The 10,543-nt window shown below is 45.3% G+C and overlaps 2 long non-coding RNA genes across 2 annotated transcripts; one reads left to right on the top strand and one right to left on the bottom strand.

Annotated features, from left to right (window-relative positions):
- Positions 1–3,323: 3,323 nt before the first annotated feature.
- Positions 3,324–5,052, bottom strand: LOC118352262 (uncharacterized). The gene is made up of 3 exons (XR_004809129.2): positions 4,962–5,052; positions 4,014–4,704; positions 3,324–3,792 (listed from the first exon to the last, which is right to left on the bottom strand). It is a non-coding gene; the product is annotated as an uncharacterized LOC118352262 (long non-coding RNA).
- Positions 5,053–5,222: 170 nt separating this feature from the next.
- Positions 5,223–9,267, top strand: LOC125753552 (uncharacterized). The gene is made up of 3 exons (XR_007405659.1): positions 5,223–5,802; positions 6,232–6,316; positions 8,137–9,267. It is a non-coding gene; the product is annotated as an uncharacterized LOC125753552 (long non-coding RNA).
- Positions 9,268–10,543: the final 1,276 nt, after the last annotated feature.

The raw sequence follows: 10,543 nt of genomic DNA, 5'->3' as shown, positions 1-10,543 counted from the left end.
CATAGCGTGGCTCGTCTGCCCTTCCCAGTGAGGTTGTCAGCACCCAAAGACTTGAGCACAAGTCTTTGGGACCCAATGATCCCTCATTCTGATGCCAGAATCTGAAGTGACTGGATTCCTTGGAATTATTGGGAGGGAGCCTTTTCTGGCCGTGGGACACTGGTCTCATACCACTTTACATTTGTGCTGAGACTCCTTTTTAGATTGAGAAAATTGGCTTTAGCTTTATCTCTGCCACCAATTTACTATGCGATCCTGGGCAACTGACTTTTCTTTTAGAGGCTTCAGTTTCTGGATTTGTAAGTGATGGATTGATGTTCATGGTTTATAAGTTCTTTTCCAGCAGCTGCCTTATAATTTTTTGGGGGGCTGGGAGGGAAATTCCTTGATCTAGGAGCACACAGATCTAGGATAACCTTCCAACTCCTCCCACTCTGCTCCCTCTTGCAGGTCGGAAGGGTTGCATCGTCTGTAGACAGTTAAAAAACAATCAGAAAATTAACTTAAAGACCCACTCTATTTTCCTTTTTTTTGTGTGTGTGTATATATATATATATTTTTTTTTCTTTTACTGGAGTTTGATTTGCCAACATATAGTATAACACCCAGTGCTCATCCTGTCAAATGTTCCCCACAGTGCCCACCACCCATTCGCCCCATCCCCACACCCACCTCCCTTTCCACTACCGCTTGTTCGTTTCCCAGAGTTAGGAGTCTCTCATGTTTTGTCACCCTCTCTGATTTTTGCCACTCATTTTCTCTCCTTTCCCCTATGATCCCTTTCACTATTTTTTATATTCCCCGTTATGAGTGAAACCATGTAATGATTGTCCTTCTCTGATTGACTTACTTCATTCAGCATAATACCCTCAGTTCCATTCACATTGAAGCAAATGGTGGATATTCATCTTTTCTGATGGCGGAGTAATACTCCATTCTATATATAGACCACATCTTCTTTATCTATTCATCTTTCAATGGACACTGAGGCTCCTCACCCTCTTTTTCAAGTCTAAACAACGTTAGTGACAAAAAAACATGCCTTCACTGGGGCAGATTGCCCCCTCCCTCTACCTTTTGGTAGATCACTGCCCTATTCATAGGGCACACTGCTGTTCTGGTAGACGTTCTTATGCCCTGTCTTCTCATAAATGGGTTGAAGACACAAAGAAGGCAAGCGTTGGAACCCATGTCATGTGGAAGAGCTTGGAACTGGCTTTCCTAATTCTTAATCCAGGGCCCTCTGTTCCAAGTCCTATCCTTTGTGAGCTGACTGTCTCTCTTAATGACAATGACCTGGCCAGAAGAGGCAGAGGAAAATCTCCGGGCCTAAAGGACCACATTTCCTGGCTCTTTCAATAGAAACATCTAGGGGTGGGGGTCTGGTTTTTATCACTTTAAGAAGGCACTTGAGCATGGGCAATTCAATTGAGCAATTCAAACTCTTCAGCTGCATCAGATAGAACACGCCAAGTAGTCACGCAGGCTTCAGACACAAGAGACCTGGAGATCAGATTCCAAACGCTGGGCACATGTACAGACACAGGGAAACCTCTGTAAAATGGGGATAATATTACTTCAACCAAAACGTTGTTGGAAAGAGTAGAGAGATAATACTCATTAAATCTCTAGTTCGGTTCCTGGCCTGCAACAACCGATGTCAGTTTTCTGTTTCTGCTGCCACGGTTAAAATTAACAGCCGGCTGGGTCCCAGGGCTCAAGCACATGGAGGGTGAAGGATCCTCCTCGCCCTGAGGTTGTGAGAGCAGGAGATGACGGCAGCTCTCTGCCTCCATAATTCAACCCACGTGGGTAGCGTGTGTGCTTCCACGCTGTGCTGAGGCTGCAGAGCGTGTGAGCTGAGAGCACGACCAGGGAGGCCAGCTACAATTTTAGCTCCAGCATGGAATTTCCTGGTTTTGGGGGGTCTGGAGTCCGAACCCTCTCTGGTGCTGGTGCTGCTTTTGCTGCCAGAACCGGGCGGCAGACACAGCTTATTTCCACCCGACCGCCCAGGGTGAGGGGGGAGCCCTCCTCCTGGGTCCTCCAGCACTTGGTGCTAGCCAGGGCCTCCTGGGCAAGTTCCAGCAGCTCCCTTCCTGTGCAAGCGCACGTGGGCTCGAACAATCACATCGCTCAGTCAGGCCCGGGTGGAGAACTGTTTGTCTCTGCCTGGGGAGGAGGAGGCAAGGGTTCACAGCTTCCCTAATAAAAGGTTAATTATCCTGCCCTTGGGTCCTGAAATCCAGTTAAAGAAATCATGGCTTCCATGTACCTCCATTTGTACACGAATAGAAACAGCCTCATGGCTCCTGAATGACTTACAGTCCTGACGTTGCAAGAAATAGAATCCACATCAGGCTAAAGGAAGCAAATAAAAAAAAATTTTTTGAGGTATATAGTGGATAGTTCAGAGAAGTAAAGAAGCTGAATTGCCAGGCTTTGGGAAGGACAGAAAGCAGGACAGCCTGAGGGAACTCAGGGAAAGTCTCCAAAAAGTTCTTCTAGAACTACTCAGTTCCAGTAATTTATGACTTTTTAATACATGGCTCAAGGTTCAAGTTCCCTCACAGGGGGAGTCCCGTGGGCTAGGCTAAAGAAGTGACAGCCCCTTCAACTTTGTGTATCTTGAATTATGATTTGACTGATTGTTGTTCTGATGATCCGACTCTTGGAACCAACTCACAGTAATAAAACTCATAAATAGTAGATGTATAAACCAGATAGCAGACTCAATTTACAGAGTCATCTCTACTTTCCAGGTGAATAGATAATTTCTGTTTATTATCATGCATCTCTCTGTCAACATTCCATGAAAGCTGAGTCAGGTATTAAAAAATGGTTCAGTGAACTTGGGGATAGGTGATCTTCAGTGGTAATTCTATCCAGTCTGAGGATAATTCTGGACATCTTGCTTCTTTGTTCCATTTTTTTCCCCAGCCTCCGTTCACATTCCTTCTCATTACTACCCCATCCACATGGCAGATATGATACAGATGGGTGTCTAAATTTCTAGTGTAGGGGGCTCAACAAGGCTGTCCCAATGAGATTCACAGTTTATAAATTTCACCCTAAAAGAACGACTCTGCTTCTCCCTATAACTGGAAAAAGCCTTCTTTAACAGAGTTATTCTCTCCACAGCTAATGTTGTGCAGCAATACATCTGTGTCGTTTTTGGAAGCCTTCAAGGAGGGTTGTAAAAACTTTTTGTATCCAATAGTTTACTGATAGAGAGTGGAGAATAATAGGACATTGCCAAAACAGAAAGTGCATTCTTGTTATGATATTTCACTGGATTGTCTCAGTTAAGTCACACCCCACGGCCCGTCCTAGGTCAAAACAAAAACATAAAACCAAATGAGAAGATCCCTTATCAGACCACGATTCTTAAACACATGTAAAACACAACAGTCAAGAATGGGCACTCCTCAAAAGGTATAACAGCTGCCGTTCTGGGCTAGGACGAGTATTTTGATACTGTGCTTGGTTGTGCGAACCAGTTGGGTCCTCACGTCCCACAGCTGGCAGGATTTTGCTTATTCAGATCAGGCTGAGATGGCTTCACGAATTACACGGCTATGAAGGACACATTGATAATGTGTAGAAGAGACATTTGTGCAGGTTGTTAAGTTAACAGGAAACATAAGGCCTTAGGCTGTGTCTGGTTCTGTGTGATGCCAGGAGAGTAGACATATCCAAAGATAGACAGATTGTGGAACACTTTCAATCATGCTGAAGTAAATAACACCCCCTCTGTAAATCAGAGTTCAGACTTCCAGCAATCGCAAGCATCTGGAGGAGCACACAGGTAAACAATGTGGGAAACAGAGAGACAGATCGATGCATACATACGGAAACACATCAGTGACAAAGCATCCACGAGGCAGCAGCCGGGACATCGGCTCTGGTGTGGCAGCATGCCCGGGCACGGTGGGATTACAGAGGACTGTAGGGGATGACCGGGTCCCAGGAATGAATGGGGTCCATCTCCTTGGGGAGTTCCCAGAAGTTACCTTGAGGAAGATGCTGGGGCCTGCTTCAAGGTCTGGACATCCACCGCCCTTTCCTCTGCCCTGTCGGTCTTGACACCTTTTTATAGTCTGAGGCCCCTGGCGATGGCTCCCACTCACAGAACCACCAGTTCAGGGTGGTCTTTGTTGTCCTGTGATGTAGGAGGATGCAGAATAAGCTAAAGCTTACTCACATCTCAAAGGACTTCAATGTGTCTTGGGACATCTTACACTAAGGGGACATAAAGCAGATGATGAGTCATTTAGGGATGTGTAGTGGCAAGTCGAATCCTTAATCTTGTGGGAAAATGTGCCACCCTAATGCTGCCCATGTGAGGCCCAGGGCACGTCTGACTGTTCCAGAGGCATAATTCAAAGATGAGAAAGCCAAATTTTCTCAAGTGCAGAGGAAACTGGTAAGTGACACAAGCACCCGCAGAGGCAAACCTTCAGGCAAAAGCACTACGAGATGGTTCTTTGATGAGAGTTCCATAATTTTTCTGGAGAGAATCTGCAGCTATTCATTTATTAAAAATGTTATTCTTGACAAAAAGGTGGCGGGAGGAATAACACTGCGGCAGCATCCTTGGAAGTGTGTGTAGCTGGCTGGCAAAGAAGCAGCTCCCTGGTCCAGGCACGCCGGCCAGAGGAAGCTCAGGGGGACACTGGCATACGCTTGATGGAAGCACCAGAGCTAGGGAGGATAGTCAAAGCAACAATGGGGGTGAAGTCAAGAGTATACTGGATAAGATAATGGGGAACTTAATGCAAAGAAACAGAGTAAAGGCAAAATCAGGAGAAAATGTAAAATTGTGGTTGAGACATTGGGAGAGTGGAATCGATGGGAATAAAGGTCTAGAGGAGAATAGATCAGAAATACATTATGCAGAGCAAATGATAAGATCTGCCTTTGTGGTGAGTTTAGTGTCTGGGCTTGCTTGCAATCCTCACCCTGTCATTTAGAGGTGCAGAGCCACAGAGGGATGGGAACTTTAGGGTACGAGTGATGGCTGCAGGAAATTGGAATGTTGGGTGTATGTTGGTGCAGCAGAATGTTTGGTTCTGGTGTGTTCAGATGTTATGTCATCACAGACGGGTTAAGGTTCTGAATCCTCTACGTCTGGATGACAGAAGCTACTGTCTTAGTTCTATCCCCTAACTCCAAGCGGGTTAAGGTTCTGAATCCTCTACGTCTGGATGACAGAAGCTACTGTCTTAGTTCTATCCCCTAACTCCAAGTGGCCAGAGGGCTACTGACAGGCAAATTTAAGTTACACCCTTTCTGAGTACAAAGTCCGGGGTTATGGAGAAGACCTTCATTGATAAACTAAGTCTAATTTTGTAATGAGTAATATGAAAGATTGGACTTGATCCATTCTGGCTTATGGATGAGGGAACATGTGTTATTTCTTGGGTATCCAAAGACTTTTCTGTAGTGTCCTGTTGCATTTTTGGATTATGAAGAAATGGTCTTCTCATAGCCATATGAGACTTATAGAACAGGGATTTCTCCATTATCACTTGGCTCAGACTCTGGAACCAGTGAAGGATACTCCTTCTTACCCCATGGTTTCATGATGTACAAATGAGACAGGTGAATGGTAACTATGGACCAGAAAGGGGTATGTTCTACAACTTGAAAGATACTGAACATAACAGGAATTTCTGCAAAGTGAAGACTTCACAGAGGAGTAGCTTCTCTGGCTTAAACAAGGCATCTTTGTTAAGATATAATCAACCACACAGCCATGACTTCACCTTTATGAGAAAGAGAAATACTTGGAAAGACAGGGTAAGAGCACTGGCCTTCTAAGAAAACAGGATCTAAGACAGAGGGGGCAAAAGATTTTTTATCTCTTGGGGCAAATCTAACAGGTCCATAGTTGTTATTTGGAGAGGTAGACTAGCCTATGCCGACCGGCGTTATCTGGCATGAATGTGAGAATAAGAAGATGAGAAGTTGTGTATGTTTCACTGCATGGCTTGGATTCACTGAATCTGGAATTTTAGTCCTTAAGAAATGTTTTCATAGAAAAGATGAAAGAGGGACACCTGGGTGGCTCAGCGGTTGGGCATCTGCCTTTGGCCCAGGATGTGATCCCGGAGTTCCGGGATCGAGTCCCACATCGGGCTCCTTGCATGGAGCCTGCTTCTCCCTCTGTTTGTGTCTCTGCCTCTCTCTGTGTGTCTCCCATGAATAAATAAATAAAATCTTTAAAAGAAAATAGAAGAAAGAAGAAAAGGAAGGGAAAGAAAGAAAGAAAAGAAAAAGAAAAAGAAAAAGAAGAGAAAAAAGGTGCCAACAGGTAATGAGGATCTACCAAGCTCTGGTCATGGTTTTTTCCATGGTCTCTTTTATAAGAGAAGGGTGGCTATCTTTATTCTAAGAAAAATAAGATATGTTGGGTAAGATTGGAAATAGGATGGCTTGTCTTGTTATAAGGGTGCATTTATTGCTCCTAGTTCTGGAGGCTGGAAGTCAGAGATCAGGGTGCCTGGCTGGTTGGGTTCTGGCGAGGGGTTTGCTTCAGGGTGGCTGATGGCAGACTTCTCACTGTGTCCTCACTTAGCAGAAGGGGTGCGGGAGGTCTGTGAGGCCTTTTATCAGGGCATTGATCCCATTCCTGAGGATCCACTCTCATGTCCTAAGCACCTCTCTAAGGCCCCGCCTCCTAATACTCGCAGTTTGGGCAAAAAACACATGAATTTGAGGGGAGATGCAAATGTTTGGACCATAGCATTTGTTTACTAATTTTATGGGACAGATTGTAGATGGACGGTATGAAAGCTTATCTTTTTTCCCATCAAAAAATGCCTTTTTGGGGACACCTGGGTGGCTCAGGGGTTGAGTGTCTACCTTCGACTCAGGGAGTGATCCTAGAGTCCTGGGATTGAGTCCCGCATCGGGGTCCCCTCGAGGAGCCTGCTTCTCCCTCTGCCTGTGTCTCTGCCTCTCCCTCTGTGTTTCTCATGAATAAATAAATAAAATCGTTTTTTAAAGTGCCTTTGTTTTTATGTGGAAAGCCCATAAAGGGGAGTTTTGCACTTTTGCACTTTTTGCACTGGGGAGTTTTACGGGGAACTGTACTCAGAATACCTGATGCCCAGATGATGGTCAGGTGGCGTATCCTGCTGGAGACACCCCTTTACCTCTCCCCCACCGGGGAGAGTTTTGCACTTTCCATCCCGAAGCTGCATGTTTCCTCCACAGGCTGAGAACTGCTCCTAAGAAGTTCATCAGCTCTTTGCCCTCCTATTTGCCCCCTGGCTCCGCATCAGCGGAGGAAGGAACCAAGGGAGGCACCCGGGTTGGGGCCGGGACCACTCTGATCCCTGAGGCTGGGAGCGCCCACCCCGGCTTTCCCTTTCAGAGCCGTTTCTGTGGGTTAATGAAGACGTAAGCTCCCAGCCTCAGCCACACTATGTAAAAGAACCACTTATTGCCTGTTCCATCTCACTGACTTTTATGGTGATACTTAAACCAAAATGGTGAACTATTACACTTCATAGCCTGCAAATAAAAGCAGCATGTTAAAAAGTAGGGGCCGTAACCCCTGATCGGGCTGAAATGGCTTGTAATCTTGAGACGACTTTGTTCAGCTCCCCAGGGCCAGGGCCCAGGGCGCGGTGTCAGAAGCACACAATGAATCCCGGGGCCTCTGGTCCCAGCCCCTGTGCTGGGGGAGCTGAGCAGCCTTCAGCAGAGGCCCCGCTCAGAGCTTGCACATGCAGCCGGGTTCAACCACAGATGGTTGTGCGAGGGGGTGGGCATGGGAACGCAGGAGCGGGTCATGCCCTATGGGCGAGGTGCTGTGAGGGGCATCCTGCTCCCAGCCTCACCAGAGGGACCCCCACCCCACCCGGGGTTCCTTAGACTCCACTGTGGCCTTCAGCATACGCTCCTGTGCATGGGTAGAAGCCAGAGCCTCTGCCGCAGGCCCAGCGGGCGCGTTGGGGACAATGCAGCCCTCATTGGAGGCTGCAAAGAATGTGCTCTTTCCTGGTTTTATCAATCTGAACATAGCGGGGCTTTTGTTTGCTCACTTGCTTGTATAGGTAAAAGCTACACAAGCACAAAGAAAACTTTAAATAGTATTTGTCTTAATTTGGGTTCTCCCCAAAGCAGATGCGGAGACAGGGACACAAACGCCTGCAGGTGTCTTGGGGAGGAGATCCAGGGCGGCATGGTGAGGAAGTGGGAAGCAAGACAGGAAAGGGGAAAGGCCAGCAAAGGAGGTGCGAATGAGGAGGGGCTCCGTTCCAGGTAAGTGGGTCACAGTCCCACGGGGACTGACCTCAGAGAGGTCAGAGGATTTTTCCATCACTGCCTTCCCACGTCGAGGGAGGTTTGCTCCAGGGGCTTCTGACCTGCCCCAAGCCAGCAGCAGAGACACAGACACACGTGCACACACACATACACACACAGTAAGGGAGACAGAGAGAGAGGTGGAAAGCCAAAGCCACCTATATAGGAACTACGGACAAAGCTGCTAGTAATCTTTGGGATGGGCCAAAGAATATGGGCAGAGGCCAGGAGCAGCACCTGCTATGATTATAAATAATAAAGAAGAGGAAGAAAACATTCTTCTTTCTTCTTGTCAAAGAAACCCAGCTCCTGTTTCTTGGTATGAACTGCATGGAAAATGTTTTTAATGTGTCTTTTTTTTTTTGTGGAAATGCCCCCTCTCTTTCTATGTGCATTTGTATGCATGCCTGTGTGTAATATTTATGTAGCATATATATGTTATATATATACTCTCTCTCTTTCTCTATCTATATATATGTACTCCTACATCTTTGTTTTCAAAAATAAATGCAGGCATCTACCTCATTTTTTATGATAGTTACATAGTCTTCCATAGAAAAGACATACATAATTTTTTGTGGTCTGTTTTAATAAACTAGAATGAAAGTAATTCATAAAGTATACAATAAAATGTAATTTAACATGTTTATCTTTACAGATTTTCCAACTACATGGCGGTTCAGAGCATAGTTACTGCTGTTAGCTAAATTGGATTGCTCTCATCCATTTGCTACTGACATGCTGTGTGACCCAGGATCAGTCACAAAGTTCTCTAAGCCTTATTCTTATCTGGGGAATGCAAATACACAGAGTACCTACCTAGAAGATTTCTGGAAAGGATAAAATTAGATCATTTGTGGAAAAAAAAAAAAGCTCTGCATATCAGTAATGTTCAAAAACATTAGCTGTTAGTATTATACTCCCCAAACAGCCTTTGTCAGGCTACGTGTGTTAAAGAAAATGGGAGAATCATTCATCATAACCACAGAGACAGTGATCGAGTTTTGAGAAGCATTTGATGTGGCTGGCTGTCCAGTTTTCTCAGCACCATTTATTGAAGAGACTTTCTCCCCTTGTATATTCTTGCCTCGTACATCAACTATACTTCAATTAGAAAAAATAAATAAATAAAATTCCCAACAAGAAAAAAGAAAATTCAGAGGACAGAATAATGAACAACCTACAGGTAAAGACGCAGGACTGTCAGTTGGATGAAGGTTAATAAACAATTTATTTTACTGAAGAAAGGGAAGTGTTCGTGAGATCTTTACATTATTTAAGCACTGATTAATATGCTAGCAACAGTACCAGGTGCTTTCAGGTGCCTTATGGCAGTTAATTTGTACACAAGTTGACGGTCGCCTTCAGTTCCTTCTTTTTGTACCACAGTGCTCCCTGCATTGAGAGGTAGAGTCTATTTCCCATTCTCTTGGATCTGGCTGGAGTGGCCCTAGTGATCTTTGTGACCAATAGGATATAGTGGAAGCAACTTTATGGGACTTTAGCGACCATGTTATGGGAAAGCTTAGAGCTTCCACTTGAGTCCTTGGGAACACTCACATTGGGGGAAGCCAGATGTCATGTGAGAGCCCGACTCTTCTGGGCTCCCATGCTGTAGGGGAGCCATGTTCTCTAGTCATAGTGGGGGAGCTGGTTGGAGAGTGAGAGATTCTTGACCAACCTCCAATCATTTCAGCCACCCCGGTGGTCCTAGACCAAGAATCAGACATTGGGGGCAGCCTGGGTGGCTCAGCAGTTTAGCACCTGCCTTCAGCCCAGGGCGTGATCCTGGAGACCTGGGATCGAGTCCCACATCAGGCTCCCTGCATGGAGCCTGCTTCTCTCTCTGTCTCTCTCATAAATAAATAAAATCTTAAAAAAAAAAAAAAAAGAATCAGACATTGGAATAGAGAGGCGTTCAGATATCTCCAGGCCCAGATGCGTTTGACTGCGGCTGCTCCAGAGTCCCTAAGTAAGAATTGCTTAGCTGAGTTCAGCACCAGGACCTCCCAAGATGATAACAAAGTTTAGGAGTGGTTTGTTACAAAGTAATAGCTCAAGGGAATGGGCACATAGATGGACAAGCTAAAAAAGAGGCACTCCAGGCCTCTACTTTCTTTCTTTCTTTCTTTCTTTCTTTCTTTCTTTCTTTCTTTCTTTCTTTCTTTCTTTCTTTCTTTCTTTCTTTCTTTCTTTTTTTTTTAAAGATTTTTAAATTTATTTATTC

This window comes from Canis lupus, chromosome 24, assembly GCF_003254725.2.
Source record: "Canis lupus dingo isolate Sandy chromosome 24, ASM325472v2, whole genome shotgun sequence".
In the NCBI taxonomy this organism is placed as follows: domain Eukaryota; kingdom Metazoa; phylum Chordata; class Mammalia; order Carnivora; family Canidae; genus Canis; species Canis lupus.
The sequence above is the reverse complement of the archived record's forward strand: the minus strand, read 5'-3'. Positions and strand labels throughout refer to the sequence as shown.